General features: G+C 43.1%; 1 long non-coding RNA gene across 1 annotated transcript in view; it reads left to right on the top strand.

Moving 5' to 3' along the window:
* LOC146894339 (uncharacterized) overlaps nt 1-16696 on the top strand; it is a 92890-nt gene extending 76194 nt beyond the window's left edge. The window contains exons 2-3 of the long non-coding RNA XR_015002403.2: nt 12143-12287; nt 13540-16696. This is a non-coding gene — a long non-coding RNA (uncharacterized LOC146894339). The remainder of the gene's footprint in view (nt 1-12142; nt 12288-13539) is intronic.
* The last annotated feature ends 216 nt before the right edge of the window (nt 16697-16912 follow it).

Here is a 16912-nt window from a genome sequence, read left to right as displayed (position 1 = left end):
ATTTTATTTAAACTAAATAAGAAGAAAACACAACTGACTGCAATTCTGATGGATTAGACTTCAGTAGACATGTAGAATTGAGTATGTCTTATAAAGCAACTTTGAATTTCTGCCATCGTTTCAAATATCACATCCCATTCCTCTTCAATAGCTCTGCTTCCATTTGTTGTCTACAGATTCCTAAGGGTTGAAGGCAGTGAGTGTCAGCACAAGATCTGAGGGCAAGGCGTAGGTTCTAGACCATCCTCACATGACAGGCACACTCTAGACCACCCTCACCCATGACATGCACACTCTAGACCACCCTCACCCATGACATGCACACTCCAGACCACCCTCACATGACATGCACACTCTAGACCACCCTCACATGACATGCACACTCTAGACCACCCTCACATGACATGCACACTCTAGACCACCCTCACCCATGACATGCACACTCTAGACCACCTTCACCCATGACATGTACACTCCAGACCACCCTCACATGACATGCACACTCTAGACCACCCTCACATGACATGCACACTCTAGACCATCCTCACATGACAGGCACACTCTAGACCACCCTCACCCATGACATGCACACTCTAGACCACCCTCACCCATGACATGCACACTCCAGACCACCCTCACATGACATGCACACTCTAGACCACCCTCACATGACATGCACAATCTAGACCACCCTCACCCATGACACGTACACTCTAGACCACATCTATCCATGACTTGTACACTCCAGACCACCCTCATACATGACATGTATACTCTAAACTATCCTCAACCATGACATACCCAACAACAAACAGTCAAGGTAAGAATACCCAGGTACCGTGTATGTCTGGTTGAATTTTTAATTAATTAATTTATTTTGCTTATGTGTGTATTTGGAAGGGAGTGTGCTCTCAGAGGTCAGAAGAAGGTATCAAATCATTTGGAGCTGGAGCACACAACACAAACTAGAAACTGAACTCGGATCCTCTGCAAGCACTGTTAATCACTGAGCCACTTCTCCATCCCCTTAACTATGGACTTACAGCCCACGGGATCAGAGCTCTCTTGAGCTCTGACCTAAACCAAGCCCCAGCGCTACAGGAACTGATGCTCACTTTCCACGTGAATTAACACTTCCCATTCATTTTCACAGGAGCTTCTAGTGTGTGTTTGTGATTGCGAGGCTATTTCGTAAGGAATTCCAGTCACTGCAATATGTATGTGGAATAGCTACCAAGTGTACAGCGAAGTGGGGTGGGCGGGGAGCTATTGTAAAACCCTTGAAGTACCAAAATTACAAGGCGATGTAACAGTCATCAACTTATGCACTTTGAGCATCCATCAGAGAATGTGGCTTCTTGGCACTTCCACGTTCCTCATCCTTCCCCTTAGCATCAGTCTGGAGTCACTGCTGGGAGTTCTTCTTCTCCTCGGCTCACACATCCTCTCTTGTCCTCTCACCAGTGGAGATAAAGAGCAGCTGTCCTCGTCCATGGTCTCATGTAATTTAATTTATACCCCTGCAAACACAATTGCTCACGAGTTTATAAAACATTTCAGTCTGGCGTGAAGGAAGGGGCCTTCCCTCGTACCCCAGTTATTCCTAAGAGCTGCGCATTACAGCTTTGATTTACGTCTTGTTTCTCTTGTTGTTTTTCTAACTTTTATTTTTCAAGTGGACTTTTATTTTGATGACCGACTCTTCTCAGGAATTCTCCGGACTTGTGACATTCCGCGATGTTACTCTTTAATGGCCCCTTCCGCAGATAGAGATCACGATGAATCAATGAAACGGAGGCTTCAGGCTGCGCCTCTTGACTGGGAGTTGTAAGCTCAGCACTGCTCGGCAGCTCCCCACAGGAGGTGTGAAGGCAGCATTGGCAGTGGCTTTCCACTCCTCTCGTGTGAGCGTCCATTGTCACTGCCGGCATTTCGCACAAAGAAGTCTCTAAGAGGGGGAAACTGGCATGAGATGAAGCTGCCACATCTTATTAGGAGGCATCCTGCCCATCTTCCCTTGGTTTCTCCTGCTGGGATAAACATCAGGACGAAAAGCAGCTTGGGGAGGCAAGGGTTGATTTCAGCTTCCAGCTCTCTCTGGTCACATCCATCACTGAGGGAAGTCAGGGCAGTAACTCAAGGCAGGAAGCTGGAGGCAGGAACTGAAGCAGAAGTCATGGAGGAACCCTGCTCACTGCTTGCTCTCCATGGACCCTGCTTTCCTATCCACACCATGACCACCTGTTCAAAGGTGGCCCCATCCCCAGTTAGCTGGGCCCTCCCACATCAGTCAGTAATTTGAAAGATAAAATAAGTTCTCCACAGACTTGTCTACAGGCGACACGAGGGAGAGATATTTTAAACTGAGGTTTCTTTTCCCAGAAACCACGAGCTTGAGTCATGCTGACAAAACAACTGACCAGGACCCTTGCTAAAAGGTGGGGAAAGAGGTTGACGTTCTGCAAGGCTCAACTGTGAGTTTCTACCTATCACTTGACTCTGAGTTGTGACCCAGAGGGCAAGAATGAAGAATTTAAAAATAAATGTCTGATTTCTTCAGAGGAAGTTACATAAGGTTAAAGGCACAGGGCTAACCACTGTCCTGCCATGTGGATTTATGGGTAGCATGTGTGGATGGGCAAAGGGGACAGCAGATCCCCACGGAGTGAGTTGTCTGCCCTGTTCTGGGTACAGTCTCTCACTCCTTCAGCTGAGGCTCGCCAGTTTGCTTCCTCGGGTACCTTCATTACTGTCTGCATCCTAGCCCTTGCTGGACTTACAGACATCGCTTCACCTCTGTGGACATTCCTAAAACTGACGAGGGTTTACAGCTAAAGAGGGAATCTTAGGTGTCAGAGTAGATAGTTCAGTTTTGATTGCCAATTCAATTTATTTTCCCATTGAAAGTGGCATTTATTACATATTCCTACCAGAATCATCAGTAGTTTGTTTAAAAAAAAAAAAACAGACAAACATGCAACAGGATCTAAGATCTTGCTAAGAGATTGTTTTATCTTGTTATCAAATGTCTCAACATACTTGAATCCTTCTGACAGACTGTTTTATTCACAGAGTAATTCCCAAAAGGTGGCCAATTTTAGTAGTCCATTAGTCAATAACTACCTCTGTATACTGTTTGTGTCCCACTGTCCGGGCCCTAGACTGAGCTAGACAAGAGGTGAATACCATAGTATGCAACTCTTGGCAAACCATTTAATTCCTCTGGGTCTGAACTGAGCAATGCCTACCTAACGCACACGAGTCTTGTAAGTCATATTTGAAAGACGGTAAATGCTCAGGCTCACTTTGGCCATTACAATGGTAATGGCTGATTTCAATGACACCAAGGATGATCTGTGAGGTACTTTATCTAGAACAATCCTCACAAACATTCCCCTGTATTTATGAGAACAGAGGGGCTGAGACTTGGGAGTTGGCTCATAGGCATGAGGATGCAATTCTAGCTCTCCGGAACCGATGTGAAAACTGGACATAGGGGGATGTGTCTGTAACCTCAGTGCTCTACGGTGAGAGGAGAGGCAGAGATAGGAGAATTTCCAGACGTTTGAGGGCCAGCTGCTCTGACACAGAGTGCTAAACAACAAAGACACCTGTCTCAAACAGGGTAGAAAGTGACACACACACAGAAGTTGTCCTTTGACCTTCACGTGAATGCACACATGAATACATAATACACACATACAATATCTTTTTAAAAGACAAGATAGAACAAGACTTGAAAGAATAAATAATTAGCCCAAAGACATCAAAAGATGCAGTCCTATACACTGTTCTTTCTACTCCTTATATATAGTTTTTTTTTCTCTTTCCCTTTTTGTTCCTGGACAGACACCAGCAATTTGTATTGAGAACACTGTTTACAGTTTGCAAATATTTGTATAACTATTACTTTTAAACGCTTAGCCTTCACACAGCTCTGTAAGTGTGGCTTGCTGATGCTGTAGCCGATTGGTGAGAAATGAGAGCAGGTGGGTAGGAACTAAACTGAGCTTTATATAGCCAGCGAGTTGCAGAGCCCCAGCCTCTGACACAGCAGCCCTCTCTGGTCAACCACTGCTGTGCTGGAGGTGAGTGACTCTTGTGTTAAGGGCTTAGCCCCCAGGGTAGCACTGCTGAGAGGAGGGGAAAGGGGTGGAGCCTATGGGAGGCACGCAGGTCACAGGGCATACCCAAAGGGGTTGTGAGACTTTCCATCAGTTCCCTTTCTAGTTGCTACGACAAAATACCTGACAACTCCATCTCAAAGGAGAAAGGGTTTATTTTGAGTCAAGCGGTCCACTGTGGTGGGGAAGGCAGAGCAGCAAGAGCAGGAGGTGGCTGGTAACGTCAGGAAGCCGAGAGAGAGAAGATGGGCATGCTGGCTTGCTTTCTTCCAGCCAGTGACATGCCACCTGGTTGAAATCTCTCTGCAGATGATCTCATGAAGGTGTATCTCTTCAGCTATCCCAAATCTTGTCATTCACAACACGAACCATTTTAGACTCCCGTTTCTTCTTTGCTGTATGTTTTTGTCACGCGAGGTCAGTAGTTTTCATTGGTCGTGTATTACCACCATGACACATGGCTTTGCCACACCCCCAAAGCCATGGCACCAAACGGTCATGAACTGGAACTTTGAAATTGCTAGTTAAAACAACCAGTTCCCCTCACTAAATTAACTACCTTAGACATTTCGTTATGGTGGCAGAAAGTTGACTCCAATTGAGGAACTTCTCTTTCCAAAGGAAAAGGTTTCATGCCTTTCAGCTTCTAACCTGAATCCCTTCCTCAGCCGTCTGATCTACTCAGCAGCTGAAATGAAGAATGGGGAACAGAGAAAGATGTTGTCTGCCCTACCCGTTTATGATGTGATTTTCCTTTAAGGCTGTGAGGAGGAGTCTCCTTTTCTAGGAACTGTTTCCTGACTGAAACTGAGTGAGGCTTCTCACCAAGTGGACTACACAGGCTCTGATTTTGTTTGACTGTTCTTCTCGCGGTCTTGACAAGATTCTCCCCAGACCTGCCCTGTGAGGAAGCTACTGTGATTGCCAGGCTCACAGAGATGTGACTCACTGCAACCTGGACCCAGAGTTATCAACTACTTCCCTGGATTACTGTGTTCAGACTGCCATTTCCTCAGCCTTGAGGTGTCAGCCCCCAGGCCAGTGCAGTGGCTCTGAGCCACAAGATAACCAGTGTTTTGTTGAACTGGAAGCTCTCAGCCAGATTTCACTGGTCTTTTCTTTAAAATAAACCAAGAAGCAGATGTAGGTATTTGTGAGAACAGACATAATGAAAAAATTAGCTTCAATGTGAAGAAAGATGGTCCAGAAGCCAGTGGATTGGGCTGCACTTGGTCAGGTGAAAAATAAAAAAAAAAAAAAAAGACCATGCCCTATATTACTCAGGGTATCTGGTCATGAATATTTATTGAGTATATACATAAAGCAGTTACCATGCACCGTTCCAAGGCTAAAGTTCTATGAGCCATAATGTATGTTACAGAAGTAAGACTAAATCCCTGTCCTTAGTTGTATCTGATTAGAAAATTTAGAAGAAAATAAAATTGCACAATAAACTCGGAAATTTCAAATCCTTTCTCTGGAACAGCACAGCATCCTAAAGAGATAGAGGTTGAGTACAGGAGGCAGGGTCATGGTGCCTTCTTCTGAGTGGGAAGTGGTAGAAAGCTCATGGAAAAGAGATCTCTGTAGGATAGGAATGAGCTGGCAGTGGTCACATGCTCTGAATTCCAGTCCGAGTAAAGAGGGAATGTCCACATCACAAAGGTGTGTATTTGTTAAATAGTAAATAAACAGTCATTTCCTAGGCCAAATGTCCTAACACAGGTTCTCAACTACATAACACCTGGATGCCAACTGTGATCTATCTCTGGAGACAGATGAAAACATAAGAGAATGCATCTCCCCCAGCCCTGCTCCTGCCCTCCATAGTCCTATAGCTGAGAAAGGCCCAGATCTCTCTCCCATAAAGACTTTCCAGGGGTTCTGTCTCCAAACTTCTGCAGCCCCACGACTCATGTACACTCTGTCTCCTGCAACTCCAACTGGCATGAAAATCCCAGCTAGTTCATGGGCATCACAGCAAACCACACCATGCACAAGCAGCTGAACTGCAGCTTTGAACCTGGAGAAGAGTTGGGGGCAGGACAGACAGCCCATACAGCAGTAGTAGGGCCAGCACCCCAAATGGATCAAGTCCAGGAGGTTAATTGCTCTCTATGGTCTAGCCTCCAACAGGCTAGCTGACCCTCTTTCTTCCTCCCTTTTCTTTCTTGTTGCAAAAAACAACTTTCCCCATGTTTTCTTCTCCCCCACCCTGCCCCCATCCTTCAATATCACAAAAAAAAAAAAAACCAGCTATCTCCCAAACTATTTTCTGGAACAAACATAGCGGCATCTCTAAACACTGCTATGGAGCCAGTCTGAGGAAAATGCTAGTTTTTCATCTCCCTGTGTTTAAATTGCAGGCAATTACACTAACTTTGTTCGGTTGTTGGAAATACTGCGTGAGAGCTTGCATGGGCTAGCTTTAGCAGCATTGCTGGCATAAATTAGACGCTACATAAACAGGAGAAACGATGGGTACAATCTCCGTGCTGATGAAAAAGGCCACCAATCACTTTACTACAGTGAGAGGCCCAGCAATTTGGGGATTTAATTTAGAAAAATTAAAGTGATGAAAATCCAGGAAAGTTTTATACTGGTGAACAACATTAAACAAAAACAAACCCCTAGAGGCTTAGGGTGAGGCAGCAGAGTTGGATAATGAAGGATATAAAGTTATGTAATAAAATTTAACCTGATGAGAATTCAGATCTCAGCTGTGAATCGGACAATGAATGGCACTAGTGGCCTGCCTTGCTCCACACATGACACAGTATGACTCCGCAGATTGCAGAAGCACAGAAGAATTCTGGCTAACGATCAGGCTGTATAAACGACACACCTCCCCCACCTTCAAAAATCTCAAAAAGAGTTCAAAATGGAAAATAAGTTTTAGCTGCCAGTAAAATAAGGACCTGGCCACAAACTTCAGCCACAGACCATATTTTAAAGCTGCCAACTGTTGTGAAATCTGGACTCAGATGAGGAACAACACAAAGAACCAGCAACAGAGTCTCGAATCTTGGGTAAGATAGATACTTCCCCAGAACAGGTGAAATAGCCCAATATATATAATGTAAGACCCAGAACATATAGTGGAAAAAGACTCTCCCCATAGGAGCCCAGCTTCACAACACAGTTACCCAGGAAATTGCCAATCCCTTTTCAAATTACCACCTTTTCTTTTTGTATATGTATGGTGTGTGTGTTGGTGTGTGTGTGTGTGTGTGTGTGTGTGTGTGTGTGTGTGTTTGCGTGTGAGTGCGCAGATGTTCATGCACATGTGGATGCCAGAAGTTGATGTCTGGTATCTTTCTTGATCATTCTCTATCTTATATATTGAAGCAGAGTCTTCCACTTAAGACTGGAACTCACCGATTTGGCTGGTTCAGTTTGCCAGCTTGCTCTGGAAATTCCCCACGTGCCTTCTCAGTGCTGGGATTACACAAGGACCACCACGCACACCTGGGTGCTCAGGATCAGAACTCTTGTTGGTCCCCGTGGTTATGTGGCTAGTTTACCCTAGGAGCCTTCTCTTCAGATGTGAAGTTAATGACCTCTTTAATGCTAAAAGATGGACGGCAATATACAGTCCCTGATTCAGAAAATGAAAATGGAGTTGGTGAGAAGTTGTAGGAATCAATACACGGCTATGTAGCCCATGCTAACCTTGAACTTGTGAACCTCCTGCTTTCACCTGACTGCTGGAATTACAGGCAGGCACCAAAGTGCCCAGTCACAGACTACTTTTCAACAAATATGTACGATGCATTATCTGAAAGAAACAAGCTATAGCCTTGCTTTAAAATGAGAAAGGAAATACGTGAATACAAGACAAAGAAAAAATAAATAAAAAGAAAATATCCAAGGAAACAGAGGAAGATTTCATACAAAGAATTCTCTATAACTGATGGAGGAGGGTTATCTGTCTATTGTGTTATTTTCATTGGTCAATAAAGAGACTGCCTTGGCCCCTTGATAGGACAGAAAATTAGGTAGGCGGAGTAAACAGAACAGAATGCTGGGAAGAGGGCTATGAGGCAGACGCCATGGAGCCAGCCACCAGGTCAGACATACTGAATCTTTTCAGGTAAGCCACCACCTCGTGGTGCTACAGATTATTAGAAATGGGTTAATATCAAGATATGAGAGTTAGTCAGTAACTAACTCTCTAGAGATAATGGGCCAGGCAGTGCTTAAATGAATACAACTTATGTGTAATTATTTCTGGGGTTAAGCTAGCCATGCGGGAGCCGGGTGAGGCGAAAAGCAGGCCTGCCCTGCAGCCCCTCACTACAGATGGCGCCAACGTGGATAACTGAATCCACAGAAAACTTGAAAAGTTTGGGAAAGAATAGAGTGAAGCATGTTTTCTTGGTGGCAGCAATTTCTCAGGTCTGCTCTGCTTGCTAGAGGCAAGCAATGTTCTCATTTAAGAGAGGCTTCCTGACTCAGCTTTAGCTACAAAACTTTGTAGCTCATTAAGAGGTCCTGCCACAAAACACTTAAATAGTGTTGATGAAAAGCTGAACACATGCTTTTCGGTTGTCAGTTGTAGCAAAAAAAAAAAAAAAAAAAAAAAAAAAAAACCTGCCATTTTAAAATGCCGGCTTTCTGGGCTGTCCTGCCAGGGAAAACTCTGACTCTTTCAGGCAGGCAGTCCAACTGAATGTGGTTTGTGAGCAGAATGTTGCAGTTTGCTTGCTGTCAGGGACCTTGAAATGCCATAGAGTTGTGGCAACAAAAATGGCTACAGCCAGTACCTCCACCAAGGCTGGAAAGCTAAGGAATGGGCCGTCAAAGCTGCGGCTTTAATCCTCTCCAAAAAGACTCATGTAGTCAGAAAGATATACAGTAAAGAGAGATTCAAAGACAAAGGAAACCTCTAAATGCTTTACTATGTGTTAAAAATATATGCATGCTAAAGGTTAAAGTTCTTAGGGTAAAAAAGAAAGAAAGAAAGTAGTTGGGTGTGATGGTACACACCTTTAATCCCAACACTTGGGCGGTAGAGGTAGATTGACCTCTATGACTTCAAGGTGTGGTTGCACACACCTTTAATCCCAATGCCTGGGAGGCAGAGACAAAAGGATCTCTGAGTTCAAGGTGTGGTAGCACACGCCTTTAATCCCAGCACTGGGGAGGCAGAGACAGACAGATCTCTATGAGTTCAAGGACAGCCTGGTCTACAGAGTTATTCCAGGACAAAGATATACAGAGAACCTGTCTCAAAAAGCGAAAAGTTAAAAGTAAAAATAAAAGAAATAGAGGTTAAAGTAAAGCCACATAAAGATGGAAAATATACAGAGAATCTTGATACTGTATGCTATTATGCTCTCTTTGAATTGTTTGAATGCTGAGGAAGGAGCAACAGTTGCTAAAAGACTTTTGTTTATAAATGCTGCTGAACTAATCCAAGATAAATATTTTGAAAATACCTTGACTTCAGAATTTGGGTCTAAGAATATGATGCTTTGGAAAGGAGGTTCTTCTTTTGTTTTCACAGAGGATGAGACCCTGTTGATTGCTTCTATCCCAATATGGTATGATAGACCACGCCCTCCTGAAAGGTTTCTGTAAACACCCTCAAAAAATTTCTTCACTCAACTGCCGACTGAGATGAACCTGGCAGACAGGTTATACCATGAAAGACCTGATTAACTGCGCCCCTATACAGCAGGAAGAAGTTTGGAGAGAAATAACTACGTCCATATTCCCAAATATTGTTTATAAATGTTCTTTTACATTTAAAGGGGGATATGATATAGATATGAGTAATTTCATTGGTATGGATTTTAAGGTCAATTTTGTTATATGTATATATATTTCTGATCTTGACTGATGTATTGTGATTGTGTAGTTCATTTTAAAAATGTAATGTATAATTAGAAAATATAGGTTGTTAATGGATAATCATCGATAATAGTAAAGCTTGTAGTAATGTTAGTCTGATTTTCTAGAAGTGCGTAGATATATTTCAGATAGACATTCATATCTTTCAAAGACTACAGAACATGGCATTTAATGTTTTAATAACTTAGGAATTTTCATGACAATGAGACACGTCTGCTCCTGGCAGTACCAATCTACTTCAAGAGGAAGATGGGCATCGAAGAGGCTCCTTATGGAGTTGGTTAGCCATTTGGGCAAGAAACTGCTCTTGCCTGGGCTGTTATATAAACTGGACACAGAGAACCTGCAGAGAGAGGACTGCTGAACTTGCCTAAAGATGAGATGATCTTTCGGGGTTCCTGATTCCTGAAAGAGTCTGTGAGACATTCTGCAGGACACAGCAGATAGTGACTGAACTGCCTTTAAAAGTTCCAGCTTCATGGAAATGTCTGCTGGATATTATGGGCCTGAAGGCCAAAAATGGATGCCCCAACGATACAGAGGAACTTTGGATGACTGTCCAGGCAGCGAGATGTCTCTGTCATTTCTAGAGTTTTGGAAGTTGCTTACTTCTTGTTTACTTAGGTAATATATCCTTCTGGAGTCTTTGATGGAGTTAAAGAATGGATAGTCGTAGTTATAGTTTTCCATTATTATGATAAAGATTTAGTTATAAATATTATGACTGTAATTCTTGCTTGATAACTGTTTTGTTATGTGTAATTTTACTATGTTAAAATGAAAGCCTTTCTTTTTTGTTTAAACAGAAAAAGGGGAAATGATGGAGGAGGGTTATCTGTCTATTGTGTTATTTTCATTGGTCAATAAAGAGACTGCCTTGGCCCCTTGATAGGACAGAAAATTAGGTAGGCGGAGTAAACAGAACAGAATGCTGGGAAGAGGGCTATGAGGCAGACGCCATGGAGCCAGCCACCAGGTCAGACATACTGAATCTTTTCAGGTAAGCCACCACCTCGTGGTGCTACAGATTATTAGAAATGGGTTAATATCAAGATATGAGAGTTAGTCAGTAACTAACTCTCTAGAGATAATGGGCCAGGCAGTGCTTAAATGAATACAACTTATGTGTAATTATTTCTGGGGTTAAGCTAGCCATGCGGGAGCCGGGTGAGGCGAAAAGCAGGCCTGCCCTGCAGCCCCTCACTACATATAACTTTAGAGGAATTATAAGCAGGAGGTAACTGTAAAGGAAAAATGCTGCACAGAAGAAATGCACACACTATAAGCAACCACAATAAAACAAACCCTACATGGATTGGTAGAGCCCTTACGGGGCATGCCTGATGTCCTGGACTCAATCTCCATCCCTGAGATAACAAAACCTTGAACCTAAAATAGGGCATCTAGTCATCATTCCTCCATCAATAGATGAATACAGCAACCCCTCTCCGATGCTGCTGGTTGGCAGTGCCAACTGGACATCTATCCCTTCATATCAATAGGTAGGGAGGAAGAAAAACACAGTGAAGAATGTTGACTAAAATTTGATAGGTTAATGGAAAAGTAAAACAGGACTACACAAGAGTGTAAAAGGGTATTGGATAACAAGGAGCATTCTCTCTGGCCACACAACTCACTTGAGCAATTCAGGTCCACAGCTGTTTGGAGGAAATCTTTGACATTTGATTGATTTGCTTTATGAAGATTTAAATGTAAAAAAATAATATGCATTCAGTAAAAACTATAATTTGAACTTTGACCTTTGCACAGATATTCCGCCATTTTGGCAGTGGTGGTGAACTATATACACCTCCATGTCACACACAAGGTCAGCAGCGGAAACAACCCACACTACACTGTGCTGTGTTTCTAAGCCTGTTCAACCAGCCCTCTGGGATAGCCCATGTAACCAGCCCTCTGGGATAACCCGTGTAACCAGCCCTCTGGGATAGCCTGTGCAACCAGCCCTCTGCAATAGCCTGTGCAACCAGCCCTCTGGGATAGCCTGTGCAATTAGCCCTCTGGGATAGCCTGTACAACCAGCCATTTGGGGCAATCCTGTTCCTTGATTTGTGCTACACCATACAGTGGAAATGAGGGATCAGCTCTGAGACTAAGTCTGAGGAAGCTTCGTACAGCTCCTCTTGCTCTTGTTCCTACAGATGGAGCATCCCGCAGGATCAGGGAGAGCACATGGCCTGGCACCGCCACTGCCGCACATGCAAGTGACCTGACGGTAGGCCAGTCAGTCTCCAGCCGCTCCACACTGTGACCAGCCACACAGATCCAAACGCAGTGACGAACGAGGTTTGTGCTCAGCCGTGATATTTAGGAAAAAACCATTAAGTGACAAAAAAGATGGTTTTTCCCTCAAAATCTTATTACTTTTAAAAAGATAATTTTAGAAAGTAATACCTTTTATAAAGAAATGTTTATCAAAATTTCGGTGTATATTATCAGAATCTCCCAGTATCTGAAGAGAATTGGTTCTAGGACCTACAGATATAAAAATCTGTGTTCTTAGATATTTTCAATCCTTGAATGGCTGAATCCACAAAGGACCCGGAGGACCTACTGTACATTTTAACTTCTTTTTCTCCTGATAAATTAAAGTGGAGTTGTATTTAAGCTTTTTACATAAATAACATTGAATATTTTTATTAATACTTTTATTTTAAAACCAGGATCCATTTCATACAATCCTAATACTTTGCATTCCAGTTATATATCTGCCTGCCTGAAGAGACAGCAATAGCCGTTCTTTCCTAACGACAAACTTTGTATAGTTTTTGCGTTCTTCTTTGTGGTTTCCTGTATTGCTTAAATTTGCTTTAAGGGGTTTGTGTTGATGTTATTACAAAGAGGGGGGAGTTTTTGATAGAGCTGGGCAAAGATCAGCGACAACGGGGGTGTGTTGAAAGGTTGAAAGAGCAGGGTGGACAACGACTGGTCTTTCTGTCAGCGAGTGACTGTACATGGGAAGCTGCTGAAACTGAGGACTTTAATCCAATCACGAACACCGAGTCAGTGTCTTAGATCAAGCAGGAATCCTGAATCGACTTCAACAACCAGTTCAGTCCTTGCACTGCGCTTATGGAAAATGTCAATAGCTGAAGAAGTTGAGTGACAACTACATGGAACCTTTTGTGCTATCCTGCACTGAGGTCTAATATTATTTCAAAACAGAAAGCAAAATGAGCAGCAAGGACTTCTGTAAATGAAATGGTAAATTAGAATTTGATGTGGCTTACCTTTGAGAAGTAAAGCCTGTTGTTCTTTGTGGGAGACCTGAGGGATAGTTTTCAATAACCGCTAGCTAAAGTACATGATAAACAACAGCAAAATTAGCTGTTAGGCACATGCTGGGTTTTTAATGTGTGCTTTTCGAGAGAATGTGAGGACCGGACCCAGGGCCTCACACTTGCTGGGTTAAACATTCTGTACTGAGCTATGTTCTCAGATACTGTTGTGATTTATAGATTTTAGAGTTTAGGATATCAATAAGAGGATTATTGGTGTAAATGTTCAATTTCTTCAGCATCATTTTATTTTTTTTCAGCTAATATTTGATCTGTCAAGGACCAAATTAGAACTTCATCTATTTCTTCCACTTGAGTTTGAGTTTGAGACCCTATGCAATCAGAACAACAGTTAAACTGTTAGAACTCTATGCCGTGTCTCCACGTTAGCAGATGAAGAACACACAATACGTCCTCAGAGTAACGGAAGCTTGTGCTTGTGAGGCACCGAGGGAAACCTTGGCCCAGTCTGGAAAGGCGGTCTCCTGAGATGAGTGATGTTCTTGTTTCCGCCATTTATCCTTCGAATCCACTTTCACACCGTTACCCACGATTCCCATACCCCATACTAAGGCCCGACCATGCTGGATGTGTGCGAGCAAACGGTTCCAACACAACTCAGTGTTTCATGAAGGAGCTATTTTTATAAAGAGAGTCGTTTCGTTCCAGATTCATTATGTAGGAAATCCCCTGGTGGATTCTGACCCAAACAGAAAGAAGACAACATAAACCTTAGAGATGTGGGCCTGACAAAATAAAATAAAATACCTTCTCTTTCATTTGAAACAAGTACTGACTTCCTAAAAAAAAAAAAAATCAAAAAGTAGTAATTCACACCATGAATATTATGTTTGTTTACAAAACTTGCATCTGAGACTTCTAAGATACTACCTTCAAGTCAAATGTCAAGAATGTTAATTAGCCAAAGGAAGAGGAGTGGACAGAGGCAGCCAGGAGGCGGGCCAGGGCTGCCAGCTCCCTGTGTAAACAGCCATGGGTCTCACATTCCACAGCAGCTCCATGGGGGTGGACTTTGAATAGAGAAGATAATAAATGATGGGGTGTGCCGCAAGGAGGGTTCGGAGAGCTCTGCAAACGCTGCTCCCTGAACAAACACGGTCTTCTTCAGAACTGCTAAAATCCTGGCTTTCGATTACCTGCTTAATGTGTATTTGCTATTTGAGCTAGACTTCGGCATTTCCTATTCTGCTCAGTCTTTCAATGTGTTCACCATCTCTGTTCATCAACAGCTTCTGCAAAACAGATTTCAAAAGGCAGGCATATTTTTAAAGCACAGAGACACGTTTTCCAATTCTAGATATTCTCCTATTAGTTTCCTAGCCGGTTAGTGCAGGGGTGCAACAGGTGAAACACACACACTAACACACATGAGGTTTCTAACCCTAGGAGCTCTCATCTATTCTCATATTTATCACAGTGCGTGAGAGTTAAAGTGGTTAAGTTCGACCGTTAATAACCACTTTTAGTTATTAAGTTTTAGTCCGTAAGTTTCACCAAAACTGTCTCTTCTTTTGAGCAATGTCACCCCACATTTGACTTAGCAGTCAAACCTATAGTACATCCTTTATCTGCAGTGTCCATCACTGTCCTGATTGCCTTAGAGACTTAACAGGACATTTTATAATCTCGCAGATCACTGTTTAACCCATTTGAAATAATTAAAAATAATTTAAATTACTCAAATCAGCAAATAAGTCAACTTCCCCAAGAGTAAAAGTAAATATATCAAAATGTTAGATTTTCAAGAAAAAAGAATCCTGAAAATGAATAGATATGCTGTTATGAATTTGTGTTAAAGACAAAGAAAACTCTCCGATATGTTAACACTTGCTAAGACTGAAAGAGCAGCGTGGTAGTGCACTACTATCAGCTGAGCCCCCAGAAGGCTGAAGGAATAGAATTGTGAGGTTAGGGTTAGCCTGAGCTAACTCTAGTTATTAAATAAACAATAAACAAACAAACAAACAAACAAATAAAGGACAAAAGTCTCTATTGCCAATGCAACTTTCCAGGTATTCAGTAGGCAACTCTTTAGGGAAATGCCTGAGCACAGCATCTAGGATGTAGTACTGAGCTGATTTCTTCTCTGTCCTTTCTCCCCCATACCCAGTGTTTCTTTGATGACCTGTGCGTTCATTCACACGGCATTGCAGGCGGGCTATGGATTCAGTAAACAGCAAAGCCAAGGCTAACCCTGACACAATTTTGACATTTGTTGCTATAGGCCTGGTTGGGTAGTGCTGCTGTCCTTTCTGCAGGACGACTTTACAGCCACCTTGGTAAGGGAGAGAAATGGGGCTGAGGTTGTCCTGCCTTAGTGGACAGTGTCACCGTCTGCCCTGAAAATAAACGTGGAGAAGAGGAATCAGTGAACCTGTGTGCTCAAGGCAGAGCAGAAAGCCAGAGGTTTGCTTTGCCTTCTACACTAATGCCAACAACATGGTATTTAAGGTCAAAGTTTAGAACAGACTAAATGGTTTAGAAATGACCAACAGCATGATGGCCTCTAAGACAAATGTGTCACCTAGCCATTCTCACGTGTCACCCATTATCCTGAAGAGAGCTAGGGTCACTGCCAGACAGTTGTACACAGTATTCAAAATAGGCATCAGAAATTTTGGGTTCAGTGAGAGGCAGGGTGATATAGGATCCATGATCCAAGCTAGACCTTACCCAAGAAGGCATAGGCAGAAATCATAGCAGGTCAGCTGGCATGCATGAGTTTGCCTACAGAAACCAGGGCACATGGTCAACCCAGTAGGACAATGTAACTTCTCTAAAGTAGCTTTGCTGCCAATTGCACACTTGAGGCATAAGAGTTCGGGAGACTCCACCTCCAGGGTTGCACTGCCTGGAAATGACTTCAAGGGTGTATTTTGGGACAAAACTGTTGTTGAAGAAAATGTCCTTATGAATGTGTAGCAATTGCTACAGAAGAAGTCACATTCCCTCCTGCCTTCCCAATGTGGTTAGAGAATATTCTCGAATTAGAAAAGAAACCAAAAAATGAAAGACCTGCTGTGAGGGTTTAATTTCGTCCTTCACAAAACAAACATTTCAAGTGGCTGATGGCAGCCTTTTGCCTCGTCTTCATTCTGTCTGCAAAGACCGGAGTTCTCCATGTCCCCTTGCACAAAAGAAAAAGTTACTCTCCCCAGCCTGGAAATTTTGATAGTTTATCAATATAAAGCCTGCTACATGGAACGTGCATGTTATCTTTGCCAGAGTCTGGCTGCCTGTCCAGCAACCATCATTTCGTTCTTGCATCTTTCTTCATTTGCAATACCTGTGATGTATCATCTCCAACAGAAAAACGCCGTCTCCACAGCCCAGGGGAGAGAGCCTGGTTGTCACAGGAAGACACAGGGCTGGGGCTGGGGAGAGAGAAGGGTGTAAATAAAGGCCTGGGCAGAACTACAAGAAATATTTAGCATTCTTGGCTTCCCACAAAGGATAGGTCAAGGAGAGGGAACAGGCTGTTGGAATAGAGCGTACACCACAGCTATTCTCTCTCAGGCCTACCCTGGTCCGCTGAAGCGCACCAACCTCTCCAGAGGCAAGGCCTCAAGTTTATTTTGCTGTGTGGCATGTAATGCCCAGGGTAATTATAGA

The sequence above is a fragment of the Myodes glareolus genome, chromosome 6 (assembly GCF_982192425.1).
Source record: "Myodes glareolus chromosome 6, mMyoGla1.1, whole genome shotgun sequence".
In the NCBI taxonomy this organism is placed as follows: Eukaryota; Metazoa; Chordata; class Mammalia; order Rodentia; family Cricetidae; genus Myodes; species Myodes glareolus.
Note: the sequence above shows the minus strand (reverse complement) of the source record. Positions and strands in the feature narration are given on the sequence as shown.